General features: G+C 48.3%; 1 long non-coding RNA gene and 1 pseudogene across 1 annotated transcript; both read left to right on the forward strand.

The window, feature by feature from the left end:
• The first annotated feature begins 157 nt into the window (after positions 1 to 157).
• On the forward strand, positions 158 to 1,827 carry LOC123099542 (uncharacterized; annotated as a pseudogene).
• A 6,497-nt stretch (positions 1,828 to 8,324) lies between these two features.
• On the forward strand, positions 8,325 to 9,581 carry LOC123099544 (uncharacterized). The gene is made up of 2 exons (XR_006448177.1): positions 8,325 to 8,661; positions 9,341 to 9,581. It is a non-coding gene; the product is annotated as an uncharacterized lncRNA (long non-coding RNA).
• Positions 9,582 to 17,213: the final 7,632 nt, after the last annotated feature.

Below are 17,213 nucleotides of genomic sequence, written 5' to 3' on the forward strand. Positions count from 1 at the left end.
ACTTACTGACTGCAACCTAGAGAAACACCCTACGGACTGACCGGTGTAATATCCAGTATATAAATTTGCGGATCTCTTAATTTGTCAATCAGATCCAAAATTTGAGGATCTCTTAATTTGTCAATCAGATCTCTTTAATTTAATGAAATGTGAGAACTTGAGGACGCAAGACGCAGGATGTCATCAAGGTTTCATGAAACGCCGACTGCAAGGAAACGCCGCCGCCGCTCCGCGGCGGCAACTCCTGGCGCCAGCACGGGCGCATCCTCGCCCCTTTGGCCGTCGCTGCCCGGGGACCTGCTTCGCCTGGTATCATGGCGCGTTCTGGCCGTCGACGTGATGGACTACGTCCGTCTCCGCGCCGTCTGCACAAGCTGGCGATCCGACACCGTCTGCCCGCGGGGCCGCGGCGTCGGCGACCCGCGCTTCCACCCGCGCCGCTGGATGATGCTGCCGGAGGGCCACGGCATCCACCCCGGCCACACCAAGCTCGGCGGGCGCGTCCGCTTCCTGAACCTCGACACGGGGCCTTCGTCCGCGCCAAGATCCCGCTGTTCAAGAACCACTGCGCCCTGGACTCCGTCGACGGCCTGCTCCTCCTCCAGAGGGACGAAGACACCGCCGTCCGTCTCCTCCACCCTTTCACCGGCGACATCCCCGAGCTCCCGCCGCTGTCCACCCTCCACACGCAGCTGGAGAGGAATCTTGACAGACTACCTGAGCAGGATATCTGGTACTACATCAGATACGGCATATGTGCTGCTGCCTCATTCAGTTCTGGAGTTTGCACCGTCATGCTTTTGTTTCACCGTCTACGACAATTGGCCTTTGCTACCTCCCAGGATCGGCAGTGGACCATGGCAAGCTGGGCAGTTCCACCTTGTATCGAACCCTTCTCATTCCGTGGCAAGCTATATTTGGTGTGCAAGCAAATAGGTGCCACGCAGTTTCTCCAGATAGATCCTCCACCCCTGCAGGATGAGGCAGGGGAATTGGGTTCTCGGCAGCCGGCATTACCTAAGTTGATCGCCACATGCCCGGCAGACATTCTCTCATACCCTGCCTACCTGGTAGAATGTGACTCGGAGATCTTGGTTGTCGGCCATACTGACCTTTCCTTTTCTCACATTCTAGTTTACAAACTTGTGGACATTATGTTGGGAAGGTTTATCCCGGTGACGAGCATTGGAGATCATGCCCTCTTCATCGATGAAAGAACTCTCTATGTCTCCTCTAAGGCATTGCCTACCATCATGGCCGACTCGATCGTCTACAGAAAGATAAAGTCTCGCGAATTTGCTCAGTACCACCTCAGGAGCGGCACTTGGTCTCAAGCAGTCGACGAATGCGCCCTCAGAGGCTATGACCCGGGTCCTCGTAGCCTCATCCACCATATCATTACCTGCCTCCTTCGCAGTGTTTGGTACGTATGTTCCTTACTTTGTTTTTCTCGACATTATTCTCCCGTCATCATTTTTTTATAAAGGGAATATATTAATATCAAGATGATATCAATTACACCCGGCCTCTGCAACAACATCATGTACAGAGCAAGTCTAGACATGATGGATGCACACAGCAAAAAAATGAAAAAAAGAAAAAACGAAAGCCTCGTCAAAACAAAGAGAGACTCGCAACAACAAGAGCACCATCAATGGTGGCAACACCTAGACTCCGAAAAAGATTCTCCAAAAACGACGCCTTCAGGAAGGTTATAGTGCACAAACACCGTCCGACCATCCTAGTCAGATCCTGGGTTTTCACCCTGAAGAAGGTCCAATCTCCAAACAATGCCTTCAACAAGGAAACGACTATGAGGCCGCCATTGCCAGGTACAAGACCTAGGGCTTTCACCCCGGAACTGAGACCACCAAGAACAAAGTCTGCCAGTGTCGCCGCCCACTCGCCGAGATTACTGCTGCTAAGCTCCAATCGTCCGACACGCAAACTTCTTCCGATCTAGCCCATCCAGTCTTCTTCATACATCACCGCCATTACCAAGAAGTTTCACACAATATAAGTGCGTAGAACCTCTGGCCTTCGCTCCATAATGACATGCCCACCTCCGTTAGATCCCTGCTGACGAGGCGGATAGTGCGATGTGGTGGCGCCGCCGCTTGTACCTTGTCATGGTGAACCGTGCACAGCGCCGAAGATCTCAGGAAACGCCACACAAGGGTACCAGACAAGGAACATCTGTAGGCATCCGCAGATGGCATCATGCCCCTCACCTCCATCACAATGGACGACCGCGGCTGGAGGCACGCGCGTCGCCAGAATGTGACCGAACGCCGCTGTCCACGCCGGGATCGCGCCGCGATCTTGGCCACGAGCTCCACAGGCCATCCAGGATCCATGCAACCGTCAACAGAGCAACCGCCCACGCGCTCCAAGCGTCACAACCACGGTCGAGCCTTTTGGCAACCGTCGCCGTCGCTGTGAAGACAATGCCCATTGCCGAGCTGACTGGGCTAGCGGTGCGCCGTAGTGAGCACATATGGCGGACATGCTCTCTAATGTGCGCCAGCCAGCGATGTAAAGGAGGCACCCTCAGCACCAGAGGCCCATGATTGAGCCACCGTGGCAAGAGGTGGAAGGTTCGCCGTCCAGCAGGAGCACGCATGGACATGGAGCCGATGCAGTCCGCCTCAGATCCGTTTTCCGCTGCAATCAAATCACACGCACGGACGGGAGGAGATGCAGTCCATCTCACAAGGCATGGGATGATGTGGCTAACCATCATGAACACTGCTCGAATCAACCAGCCGCCGGTGAGGAGCGCCTTGGGCAGTTAGTCGTCGCCGTCGGGCTAGAAGGGAAGATTCGGAAAAGAAAGACAACGTCCCACCGCCGCGGGCTTTGCCCGACGGCGTCATCCGGCGGCGGCAAGGGAAGAAGCACAGAGGAGGCGGCCGGTGGAGGAGATCGGGGGCGCCGCCCGTGCCGTCCGTCCGGACGACGCGGGGGCGTTCCAAAGAAGCGGAGGATGCACAGATAGCATGCGTTTTTTCAAGCTAATATGTGCTCATTGTGCCCCTGTAGGAATAAAGGGCTATTTTATTCTGAAAAGGAACAAATGAAGCGTGGATGGCTCCTTTGGAAAGTCAACAAAAAGTTCCGTCACTGGGTAAATTTTGCTCACCACTTATTCCTCTGTTAACATACTACTATTGTGTGGCGGCCTTGATTAACTCTATCAGTTATTATCTTCCAATTCGCAAACAACTCGATGAGATTGCTCCTGTGGCACCAATCAGCTGTTTATCCACTTCTATGTCAGAGGAATTTTACAGATTTGTATGTAATTTGTCTAATATATTGTCAAATTAGTGCCTGAAAAATACTTGCTGCAGTGTATCTTCTCTGTTGGAATCAACCACGTAGTAGAAGTCCTGTCCGGTATGGACTAGGAGCAGTCACCGACTCGGTTTTGTAATAGGCTAGCAGCTAATATAAATACTCGTGTACCCCTACGTTGTAACATCAGATCAAACAAAGCAATAAAAATCCAAAGGCTCGACACGAGCCTTTTGCGATCAACTCAAGCGTGTCTCCTGTGCTTGTTTCTTGTGCTAAGCTAGCTAGACATCCAAAGCATCCACCAGGCTGCCTGCTTGCTAGCTTAGCTAGTACGTGCGTATTGCGTCTCCGTCGTCCGGCGACTCGGAAGCTAATCGGACAAGCTCGTACACGTATATTGTCGGAAGGTACTCGGCAGCATCGTGATCTGGGCCAACAATTAGTATCTAGAGCAAGGTTGGTCTTCTAGTAACGGAGGATCATGGCGGACGACAATAAGAACAAGCAACTGGCAGAATACTCCGGTGTGGCTAAAGTATTTGCTGCTCCGGCGAGTTCGTCGTACCCACGATTTGATCGCGAGAACTTCGGGGTCTGGAAGGCCCTCATGGAGTGTGGTCTCCGCGCCAACGAGCTATGGGACGCGGTCGACCCAGGAGGCAACGCGCTCAAGAAGGAGGGAGCCGAGCACCGGAAGGATCGGCAGGCGGCGTCGGCGATTTACTCGGTGATGCCGATGGATGTCCTCCAACACCTGATCGCCAAAGAAACGGCGAAGGAAGCGTGGGATACCTTGAAGCTCATGTTCGAGGGACACACCCGCGTCAAGCAAGCCAATCTCCAAACTCTCCTAAGGAACTATGAGACTTTGGTCATGGGCGACAATGAGTCCGTGGATGCGTTCGCTTCACGGGTGGCTACTCTCGTCAATCAGATCCGCGCGCTTGGTGAAAACCTCACGGAGACCTCGGTTGTCCGGCGGTTCTTGCGCGCAGCCCCTCCCCGGTACCTGCAAATTGTCACGGCGATCGAGTAGTGCGTCGATCTCGAGACTCTCCATCGACAATCTCGTCGGACGCTACAAGGCTCACGACGAGCGTATGTGGTACAGTCTCGGGGATGGGAGGAACGATGAGAATGTCATGCTCACACGGGCTCAGTGGCTGGCGCTGGACTCAAGGAGAGGAGGCGAGGGCTCTAGCAGCAACACTCGCCAAGATCGTGCGCCAAAAGAACAAAGTAAGAAGAACGCCGGCGACGGCGCTCCGAAGAAGAAGAAGTTCGACAAGCGCAAGATCAAGTGTCACAACTGTGGCATCATGGGGCACTTCAAGTCGGAGTGCAAGAAACCACCGAAGGAGAAAGCTCTCCTGGCCAAAGGAGGCGATGATGGAGACATGATGCTCATGGTCGAAGTATGCGAGCTAATGGACAAGGACAGTCCAGCTCCAAAGGCGCCGGCTACAGAGGTTGTCACGCTCATAGAGGAGGCAGTTTATCTTCACGATAAGAAGAGGATGAACACGTCGAGGCACGTGTGGTACCTCGACACGGGCGCTAGCAACCACATGACCGGCGACAAGGACCAGTTTTCTGAGCTCAGTGTTTCGGTGGGAGGCACGGTTCGGTTCGGCGACGGACGGACCGTTGACATCGCAGGGCGAGGTACTGTCCTGTTTGAGTTGAAGAACGGCGGTCACAAGGTACTCACGGATGTGTACTATATTCCCAAGCTAAAGAGCAGCATCATAAGTCTTGGTCAGCTCGAGGAGCGTGGTTGCAAGATTGTGCTCGAAGATGGCTATCTATGGGGGTATGACCGTCGGAGGATGCTAATTATGAAGGTGCAGAGGTCACCGAACAGGCTTTACGTCCTCAACTTAGATCGTGTGGATCTAGTATGTCTCTTGTCAAGCATGGACGATTCGGCATGGAAGTGGCACGCGCGCTACGGTCATATAAATTTCCAGGCTCTTCGGCAACTTGGACAAAAGGAGATGGTACGTGGTCTACCGTGCATCAATCATGTTGACCAAGTGTGCGACGGTTGTCTCATTGGGAAACAAAGGCGAGCCCCGTTCCCAAGAGAGGGAAACTTTAGAGTGAGTAAAGCTCTTGAGTTGGTCCACGGAGACTTGTGCGGACCGATTACACCGGCTACCCCTGCCGGAAATAGATACTTCTTGCTCGTCGTCGACGACTTCAGCAGATTCATGTGGATCGTGTTGTTGAAGACAAAGGACCAAGCTTTGCAAGCCTTCAGGATAATAAAGATGGCGGCTGAAGTAGAATCTGAAGCCAAGCCGAAGGCCCTCCGTACCAATCGGGGGGGGGGGGGGGGGTGAGTTCAAGTCTCGTGCATTCACGGAATTTTGCGAAGCTCAAGGGATCAAGAGGTATCTTACGGCGCCATATTCACCGCAGCAAAACGGTGTTGTGGAACGGAGGAATCAGACTGTGGTAGCGATGGCACGAAGCATGCTGAAGAGTAAAGGCATGCCGGGCAAGTTTTGGGGTGAGGCGGTCAATACGGCCGTTTATTTGCTGAACCGGGCTCCAACCAAGAGTGTGGTTGGGATGACGCCGTACGAAGCATGGTACGGACACAAGCCCACGGTTGATCATCTTCGCACTTTCGGGTGCGTGGCGCATGTGAAGACAGTGACCGGGCATACTAGCAAATTGGCGGATCGGAGTACTCCAATGGTGTTGGTTGGCTATGAAAAGGGAACAAAGGCATACCGTGCGTGCAACCCCTCGACCAATAAAGTGGTTGTGACGCGTGACGTGGTCTTTGAAGAAGCGAGGTCATGGAATTGGAACTCCACCGAGCCGGTATACCCGTCTTCCGATGAAATTTTCAACGTTGTTTACGATGATTACGAGCATGCAGACATTGGTGATCAACCGAAGACTTCAAGCATCGCGAGCGACGCGGCAGAAAACGATGGCGCGAGGCACGCGCCAGAAGCAGTGGCGGCCGACGCGCACGAAGCTGCGTACGGCACGCCAGGCAGCAACGCACGCAACGCCCCTGGTAGCGCTCGCTCAGCTGGCCAAAAGAACGTGTCAGAGGGGAGCGGCCCATCCAGTTGCCCAACTGATGGACCTGAAGATGGGCTCGAGTCAGAGTCCAGAGAAGTCAGCCCAGGACGTAGCCCTCACGTTGCGTCAAGAGGGCCAGAAGGCCACGTGCATGGGATTGTTGGTTCTCCTGTACGTACACCAATCTCACGTGGTTCACCCGGTGGACGTGTAGCCAGCCCAAGGGTGCTCCAATCGCCTGAAAACGGAAGTGTGGCAACTTCATATGATGATTCCTCGTCTTCGACTGTACAGGAGACAAGGGAACGTCCGCCGACACCAGTACGTCTTCGACCAGTGGTGGATTTATATCCAAAGGAAGTGCTTCCAAAAGTAAATCCTGTGAAAATTAAAGGAAAAGGACGGCGGTGTCTGCTTAGCGTCGAGGAACCGACGAAATTTGAAGATGCAAACACGGAGGAGTGTTGGCGTCGTGCTATGGATGAGGAGTTGGGATCGATCCAAGACAACAAAACATGGGAGCTCGTGGATCCACCCAACGACCATAAAATCATAGGGCTCAAGTGGGTGTACAAAGTCAAGAAAGATGCCGAAGGAAACTTGGTGAAGCATAAGGCAAGGCTCGTAGCCAAAGGATACGTACAAGAGCAAGGTGTAGACTTCGAGGAAGTGTTCGCTCCTGTCACAAGGATGGAATCGGTGAGGCTAGTTATAGCTCTCGCGGCTCAAGAATCTTGGAGGCTACATCACATGGATGTAAAATCCGCTTTTTTGAACGGGGAGTTGAAAGAAGAAGTATATGTGAAGCAACCACCGGGTTACATCAAAAAGGGAGAGGAGCACAAGGTGTTGAAACTACACAAGGCATTGTACGGGCTATGCCAAGCTCCTCGGGCGTGGAACATCAAGCTTGATCGTACACTAGTTTCTCTTGGTTTTGAGAAAAGTCCACTTGAGCATGCTATGTACAAGCGAGGTAAAGGCAAGGATCGTCTCCTAGTGGGCATCTATGTTGATGATCTCTTGATAACTGGAGCAGATGAGGAGGAGATTGCTAGATTCAAGCTACAAATGAAGGAGCTTTTCAAGATGAGTGATCTAGGGCTCTTGACTTACTATCTCGGGATCGAGGTACATCAAAAGCCGGAGGGAATCACACTATGCCAGGAGGCATATGCAAAGAAGATTCTTGAAAGCTGTAGCATGGAGGACTGCAATCCAAGTCATGTTCCAATGGAGCCTCGACTTAAACTTAGCAAGAAAAGCCAAACGCCCGCGGTTGATGCAACGGAGTATAGAAGTGTGGTTGGAAGCCTAAGGTATCTTGTGAATACACGACCAGACTTGGCATATTCTGTTGGCGTAGTGAGTCGCTTTATGGAAGCACCCACGACAGAACATTGGGCAGCTGTGAAACAAATACTCAGGTACATCAAAGGGACAACTAACTTCGGTTGTGTCTATTTGAGAGAGAAGCGGAAGGAGATGGTGGAGCTACTTGGCTACAGTGATAGCGACTTGGCAGGAGAGGCATATTTCTTGGGAAGAAGCATAGTGAGTTGGCTATCACAAAAGCAGAAGGTGGTCGCATTATCATCCTGTGAAGCGGAGTATATTGCAGCTGCAACCGCGGCAGGTCAAGGTGTGTGGCTAGAAAGGCTACTCGGTGACCTCACTGACAAGGAACCGGAAGGAGTGGTGCTCTACGTTGACAACAAGTCCATGCTTGCTCTATGTAAGAATCCAGTGCATCATGATAGAAGTAAGCACATTGATATAAGGTATCACTACATACGGGATTGCGTGGAAGAAGGCAAGATTGAAGTCAACTACATTTGCACCGACGATCAGCTTGCAGATATCCTGACCAAATCTTTGGGACGACAAAAGTTCACGGAGATGCGGGGAAGGATCGGCATCCAAGCTGTGAAGTGAGGACATTGTGATTGGGGGGGGGGGGGGGGGGGGGTGATTGTTGGAATCAACCACGTAGTAGAAGTCCTGTCCGGTATGGACTAGGAGCAGTCACCGACTCGGTTTTGTAATAGGCTCGCAGCTAATATAAATACTCGTGTACCCCTACGTTGTAACATCAGATCAAACAAAGCAATAAAAATCCAAAGGCTCGACACGAGCCTTTTGCGATCAACTCAAGCGTGTCTCCTGTGCTTGTTTCTTGTGCTAAGCTAGCTAGACATCCAAAGCATCCACCAGGCTGCCTGCTTGCTAGCTTAGCTAGTACGTGCGTATTGCGTCTCCGTCGTCCGGCGACTCGGAAGCTAATCGGACAAGCTCGTACACGTATATTGTCGGAAGGTACTCGGCAGCATCGTGATCTGGGCCAACATTCTCTAGTACCATATAAATTACTGTAGATTTGTTGTTATTGGTGGTGGTGAGTTCATTCCCCCAATCTCTTCCATCAATCTAGAACCTACCAGACCCTTCTATTTAAAAAAATCATATCTTGTAGGGGTGCTCCCATCGATGCGGCAGTTACACAAGCGTAGTGTTAGCTGTTTGATTGAGTTTCTTCTCCGCAGTGTTGCACGGGCATTGATTGTTATGCTAGTGCTAGTGCTACTGATTCAATACAACTTAATCAATCTTGTGATTCCGTAGCAACACACGGGCGTTATGCTAGTGTTGTTATCATGTGCAAGTTTTTTTGGGGTACTCTTTTAAGGTGTGCTATTGTTGGCACAAATATTGCTAGATAGATCTCTCAAGAACTTGTGCAAAGATAATTTCCTGAAATCTGTCTTGTTGAGAGACCTCACAGTCTGCTAGGAGTAGTACTTCTATCGGAGCAAGCTAAATGATTATGCTAGAAGAAACAAGGTAATTGATATTATGCTAGCAGTGAATTGTGCTAACTGGACTGAAATTATTGCAGATTTTGCTATACTTTGCACATGTTTATATTTGATTACATTGGTGTAAGCATAATCAATCATCTGACATCTCCTTTTGTACTTCTGTTCCATTTTTGTAGGCGTCAAATGGTCGAAGAAGCTAGTGCACGAATTTCAATTTCCCGGCCTCCTAACAAGGATGCGTGAAGATCTGGAGAGATTTGTTGTTGCAACACCTTGTCGCGCTTTTCTTCTTGCTATACTTTTCAGTAGCTGAAGCTTTGCCCTGCTTTACCGACAAATCAGCTTTTGGTAGTTGTAGCACAAACCTTGTTTTGCACTGGTGCCTTTCTCAAGCATTTTAAGATGTGAATTCAGTTCTCTCCTGAACATTGGTGGACAAGTGATGATAATGTTTTTGGCCTACTTACTCATTATGTAGCGTTGCCACACAGCTGATGCGTTATTGATAAACTACATGATAACCCGCACGTTGTTGCGGGAATATCCTCAACATATTTCAATGTGATTCGTTGTATGAAACATGAATATTTGAAGTAATAATATAAAAAATAAAATTAAAAATACATACAATTTATTATGTTTGATGTAAAAAAGTACTAAATATATATAGCATAACAGTATGAATATTCTCATTTATGTTTGCATGTTGAGATGAATCTTTTCTTCATGCATGCCATGAGACTAGCCACATGGGTAGTAACATAGACTAGTAACATGCATATGTTACTAGTCTATGTTACTACCTCTATAGTGGGGAGTAACATATGTGTGGTAACATGCAACACTTTATTTATTAGGCTATAGACTCATCTTGCCTTGATATGTGTGATGTTACTCATATTACTAGTAACTAGCTATGTTACCATTTTTCTCTCTTTCTTCATTTATTGCTTGTCACATCATCTATTTTATCTAGATATGTGTGATGTTACTATCTATGTTACTCCCATTGTGGGTAGTCTGATGAAGTGGCATGTTTGCATGTTGAGAGACATATGATATATGATAGGCCGGGTGGATCTTTTCTCATGCATGTTGTGCGATGATGTGACATGCTTGCATGTTGAGAGAAATAGTTAGTGGGGGCTAGCTATTTAGATATAGAAGATACCCCTGCATATCTCTCACACAAATAGTGCACGGCAGCATCACAAATAACATGGCAAAATGTTAACAAGCATCCAAAATTAGAGTGATCGAGTAACCAGACGTCAAATAGTACTATGTAATAGCAACCGAGCCTGGGTAGTAGGAGCACTAGTGTAAAAAACACTTTTATATTATGGAACGGAGAGAGTATCATCTATTTTGGGATTTATGCGACCCTAAATGTATATAAAATTCGAACCACGAACATCTGGTATCAACTAATCTGCAAGTTCCATGATTTTGACGATTTTATGTGAGTGCTAGAGGTAAGAGTATAATGTTCCTATTATTTTGTAGTAACTTTTATTGTTGGGGCTCAAAAAAATTGGAGGCGGAATAATGGTTCCAGAAGGAGGAAAAAAACAGATGTGCATTACATCTACGCCTGGCAGTTCTTATATGTGCAATGGACGTTAATATTCAATAAGATATTAATGCATGTTGAATTGTTGATATTAGGTTGGATATTCAGCACGTTGATATTTGGTTGAATATTAATTGTGTGACAGATTTCATGGGATGGCGTTGAATCTAAACGTATTTATAACCAGTGGCAGGTGGGCAATTAGGGTACTATAAACGTGTTTGATCAACATTGAAGCGTTTTGAACCACTAGATCCCGTGATTTGATGACTATGATGGTTTGGATCTGCCCATTTGGGTTTTTTTTAGGAAAAAGCCTCGCTTTCAGCCTGTTTATAGTGCTCTTGCGGTAGCCGGGCGCAGAACTATTGGATCAATTTTGATTGAACACGAGACGTGAGACGGGAGGAACAAGAATCTTCCACACAACCTTATCCTCTCGCTCGCTCGGTCCCTGTGTTATCCTCTCGCCCGCCTTTCTCTTTTCTCCTCTTTTCCGATTGTGCTCCACTACTCTATGTTGGTCTCGCGCCGGCGGTGTTGCAAAAGGCACGTAGGTTGTGTTGTAAGGCGATGTCGTCGGCGCTACAAGGGGACGAGACTACGATACAAGCGGAGGGGCACCAGGTACTCAAGATTTGGCTATGGATTTGGAAAATGTTGGAGTGGAAAGCAAAGAGGGGATTAGATCTCGAAAGGATCAGTGATTGGATGGTTGGAGTGGATTGTGCTTTGAAATCAGCACGAGTTGGCTTGGTTATCTCTTAGAACAAATGATAGGAGTGGAGTTTGCTTTGAATTGAATTGGTGGGCAGTGGCCAAACAGACCGGCACGACACGACACGGCCCGACCCGTCGTGATCATGTTTGGCACGACACGAACCGCGGGGGCATGTTTACTAAACGTGCCGTGACGTGCCGGCCCGCGTGCGGCACCCTCCAGCCCAGGCATGGGCCAAGTGCTATACGGGCCGATACGACGGCACGCCAGACTTGCTAGGCCACCGACCTGTTAGGCTGTTTTTGGGCCAGATTTGGCCTATTGGGCTGTTCTTCAGGCCATATATACAAAACAAATCCTAAAAATGGGTCGGTCGTGCCGACCCGTGGCCCAGCCTCCATGCCCAATCACGGCCCCTGGCGTGCCACATGCCAGGCACGACCCATTTAGTCCGTGTGGTGTTGTGCCTGGGCTGTGTTGTGCCAGACGTACTACCAGGCTAGCCTAGCTAAGCACGACCCGTTTGGCCGGTTTTGCTGGAGAGATAGGTGGGGGTATATGCAGGCTAGACAAAAAATGTAATCGTTACACACCTTTTCGTACATCTCGGAGGCTTCGACTGGTTTTTCTCGGTGGCTTGGAGTTGAACATAACTGCCAACTTTAGATTGCATTGGTAGATCTCAAACGTTTTGATCGGTGGCTTCGAGGTGAGTAGCACTTGGCACACTCTCTATAATCGCTTTGGAAGTTCCAAATGGTTTCACTCGGAATGACGTGATGATAGAAGGTTTGCCACGTTGCTTTGGTGACTCCAAACAGAATGTTGGAGGCTCTGATAGAACTAGGGTTTAGAGCAACGACTATATTTGGCTGGCTCAGTGACTCCGAGAGAGAGTGCTTTAGTGGCACCAAGGTGAACTTGAATAGGTAGGTATAGTGGAAATTCTTGCAGGAATTTGAGAAGTTATTTAGAGTTTGATCTTTAAGAACATGAAGAAAGAGCTCATTGTCACATCCTATCCCCTTTTGATATTATCGGCATGCCTATTGACTCAATATGATCTTGGATCACTAAAATGAAAATGAAGAATCCCATGGCTCGACCAACACCTGTCTTTAAGCATTTTAGGGGTCACCTTCCTTTTCAATGTTGTTCCTATGAAGAACTTTTCTGAATATACTTGAAATGCAATTAGTTCTTCGAATGTGTTCACATGAATTACCAAAATCCACCTTGGAGATTAGATGCATTTTTGGCATTCATGTCGCCTTTTCGGCGTGCTGCTCAAGGGACCAAATCTGAGTATTTAACCTGGACAATGATGCAACCCTAGGTCCGTCCCCATTCCCACCCCTCCCATCCTTGCGAGGTGGGACTAAATCACAACCTATGTCATTTTCCCCCATACACACAGACTCTAAAACATCCTATGGTCTGGTATTCGAAATTACATGGGACTTACCAAAAAATAAGGTGGCGTAGCACGTATAGAAAGCTATGGACAAAGTTTATGATCGTTCAGTTTTATTGCTATTGCTTTCTTCATGTCAAATACATATTCCTTCGACTATGAGATTATGCAACTCCCGAATACCGGAGGAATGCCTTGTGTGCTATCAAACGTCACAACGTAACTGGGTGATTATAAAGATGCTCTATTGGTACCTCCGAAGGTGTTTGTTGAGTTGGCATAGATCGAGATTAGGATTTGTCACTCCGAGTATCGGAGAGGTATCTTTGGGCCCTCTCGGTAATGCACATAATAATAAGCCTTGCAAGCAAAGTGACTAATGAGTTAGTTGTAGGATGATGTATTACGGAACGAGTAAAGAGATTTGCCGGTAATGAGATTGAACTAGGTATGAAGATACCGACGATCGAATCTCGGGCAAGTAACATACTGATGACAAAGGGAATAACGTATGTTGTCATTACGGTTCGATCGATAAAGATCTTTGTAGAATATGTAGGAGCCAATATGAGCATCCAGGTTCCGCTGTTGGTTATTTACCGGAGAGGTGTCTCGGTCATGTCTACATAGTTCTCGAACCCGTAGGGTCCGCACGCTTAATGTTCGATGACGATTTAGTATTATGAGTTATGTTATTTGGTGACCAAATGTTGTTTAGAGTCCCGGATGAGATCGCGGACATGACGAGGAGTCTCGAAATGGTCGAGAGGTAAAGATTGATATATAGGACGATGGTATTCGGACACCGAAAGTGTTCCGGAGGGTACCGGGTACATATCAGGTCACCGAAAGGGGTTCCGGGCATCCACCGGCAAAAATATGGGCTTAATGGGCCAAGTGAGGGAACACACCAGCCCACAAGGGGCTGGTGCGCCCCCTATAGGGCCAGCCATATGGGGAGGAAAGGAAAGGAGAGGAGGAGAAAGAAAGTGTGAAGTAGGACTCCTACTTCCTTCCCCTCCCCCCTCCTTCCTTTCCCCCTTGTCCAAACATGGCAGGGGGGCACGGCCAGGGCAGGAGCCCTAGGACCGGCCGGCCACCTACATGGTGCGCCATCCCGCCTCCTCTCCCCCTCCCACCTATATATATGAGGGGGGGGGGGGGCGCCCCTAGCACAACACAACAACATCTGTTAGCCGTGTGCGGCGCCCCCCTCCACAGATTACACCCTCGGTCATATTCTCGCGGTGCTTAGGCAAAGCCCTGCGTGGATCACTTCACCGTCACAGTCATCACGCCGTCGTGCTGACGGAACTCATCGACTTCCTCGACACTTTGCTGGATCAAGAGTTCGAGGGACGTCATCGAGCTGAACGTGTGCAGAACTCGGAGGTGTCGTACGTTCGGTACTTGATCGGTCGAACGAGAAGAAGTTCGACTATATCAACCACGTTGTCAAACGCTTCCGCTTTCGGTCTACGAGGGTACGTAGACACACTCTCCCCCTCTCATTGCTATGCATCTCCTAGATAGATCTTGCGTGTGCGTAGGAATTTTTTCAAAATTGCATGCTACATTTCCCAACAGTGGTATGAGAGCCAGGTCTATGCGTAGATATGCACGAGTAAAACACAAAGAGTTGTGGGCGGTGATAGCCAAACTGCTTACCACCAATGTCTTATTTTGTTTCGACGGTGTTGTTGGATGAAGCGGCCCGGACCAACCTTACATGACCACGTTCATGAGACCGGTTCCACCGACAGACATGCAACTAGTTTTGCATAAAGGTGGCTCACGGGTGTCTGTTTCTCCTACTTTAGTTGAATCAAATTTGACTGCGGCCGGTCCTTGTTGAAGGTTAAAACAGCAAACTTGACGAAACACCATTGTGGTTTTGATGCGTAGGTAATAACGGTTCTTTCTAGGAGCCCGTAGCAGCCATGTAAAACTTGCAACAATAAAGTAGAGGACGTCTAACTTGTTTCTGCAGGGCATGTTGTGATGTGATATGGTCAAGACATGATGTGATATATGTTATTGTATGAGATGATCATGTTTTATAAAAGTTATCGGCAACCGGTAGGAGCCCTATGGTTGTCTCTTTATTGTATGAAATGCAAACGCCATGTAATTGCTTTACTTTATCACTATGCGTTAGCGATAGTTGTAGAAGCAATAGTTGGCGAGACGACCATGACGCTACGATGGAGATCAAGGTGTCGAGCCAGTGACGATGGAGATCATGACGATGCTTTGGAGATGGAGATCAAAAGCACAAGATGATGATGGCCATATCATGTCACATATTTTGATTGCATGTGATGTTTATCTTTTATGCATCCTATTTTGCTTAGTTCGACGGTAGCATTATAAGATGACCCCTTAACTAAAATTTCAAGGTATAAGTGTTCTCCCTGAGTATGCACCATTGCGACAGTTCTTCGTGCTGAGACACCACGTGATGATCGGGTGTGATAGGCTCTACGTTCACATACAACGGGTGTAAGACAGTTTTGCACATGCGGAATACTCGGGTTAAACTTGACGAGCCTGGCATGTATAGACATGGCCTCGGAACACTGGAGACCGAAAGGTCGAATGTGAATCATATAGTAGATATGATCAACATAGAGATGTTCACCATTGAAGACTACTCCATCTCACGTGATGATCGGACATGGTTTAGTTGATTTGGATCACGTATCATTTAGATGACTTGAGGGATGTCTATCTAAGTGGGAGTTCTTAAGTAATTTGATTAATTGAACTTAATTTATCATGAATCTAGTCTTGATAGTATTTGCAAATTATGTTGTAGATCAATAGCTCGCAAAGTAGCTCCCCATTTATTTTTGATATGTTCCTAGAGAAAAATAAGTTGAAAGATGTTAGTAGCAATAATGCGGACTAGGTCCGTGATCTGAGGATTATCTTCATTGCTGCACAGAAGAATTATGTCCTTGATGCACCGCTAGGTGACAGACCGATTTCAGGAGTAGATGCAGACGTCATGAATGTTTGGCAAGCCCGGTATGATGACTACTTGATAGTTTAGTGCGCCATGCTTTACGGCTTAGAATCGGGGCTGCAAAGACGTTTTGAACGCCACGGAGCATATGAGATGTTCCAAGAGCTGAAATTGGTATTTCAAACTGATGCCCGTGTCGAGAGATATGAGACCTCTGACAAGTACTTTGCCTACAAGATGGAGGAGGATAGCTCAGCCAGTGAGCATGTTCTCAGAATGTATGGGTACTACAATCGCTTGAATCAAGTGGGAGTTAGTCTTCCAGATAAGATAGTGATTGACAAAGTTCTCTAGTCACTATCACCAAGCTACTAGAACTTCGTGATGAACTATAATATGTAGGGGATGACGAAAATGATTCTCGAGCTCTTCGCGATGCTGAAATTGGCGAAGGTAGAAATCAAGAAAGAGCATCAAGTGTTGATGGCTAACAAGACCACTAGTTTCAAGAAAAAGGGCAAAGGAAAGGAAAGGGAACTTCAAGAAGAATGACACGCAAGTTGCCACTACCGTGAAGAAGCCCAAAGCTAGACCTAAGCCTGAAACTGAGTGCTTATACTGCAAAGGAAATGGTCACTGGAAGCGGAACTACCCCAAATAATTGGCGGATAAGAAGGATGGCAGAGTGAACAAAGGTATATTTGATATACATGTTATTGATGTGTACTTTACTAGTGTTCATAATTACCCCAGGGTATTTGATACCGGTTCAGTTGCTAAGATTAGTAACTCAAAACACGAGTTGCAAAATGAACAGAGACTAGTTAAGAGCGAGGTGACGATGTGTGTTGGAAGCGATTCCAAGGTTGATAAGATCACCATCGCACACTCCCCCTCTATGTAACGCCCCGGATCCGATGCGCCAGGTGTCTTCCAGTTATTCGTCGTTGTTGCCATGTCTTTTGCTTGCGTGTTGCATTTTGCCATGTCATCATCTGCATTTCATCTGCATGTCTTTCAAAACTTGCATCCGGCCCTTTTCCCCGTTGTCCATTTCGAGATCCGACACTCTCGCACGCGCCCGTCGCCCCTCTCAGACCTTGTTTCATGAGCAGGAGAAAAACGTTCTCGGAATGGACCAAGATTTGCTGAGTGGCCTTGGTATAGCACCGACAGACCGCCCGTCAAATTTTGTTCCATTTGGAGGTCGTTTGATGCCCCAACATTTAACCGCGTAGCCCGAAACCCCTCTCTCTTTGCAGCCCAGCACCTCTCCACCACAGCCCACTAGCCCATCCAAACCCCCTCCATGCTCTGGGTCGTTCGATCACGATCGTGTGGGCGAAACCGCACCTCATTTGGACTCTCCTAGC

Source organism: Triticum aestivum, chromosome 4D, assembly GCF_018294505.1.
Source record: "Triticum aestivum cultivar Chinese Spring chromosome 4D, IWGSC CS RefSeq v2.1, whole genome shotgun sequence".
Lineage (NCBI taxonomy): Eukaryota > Viridiplantae > Streptophyta > Magnoliopsida > Poales > Poaceae > Triticum > Triticum aestivum.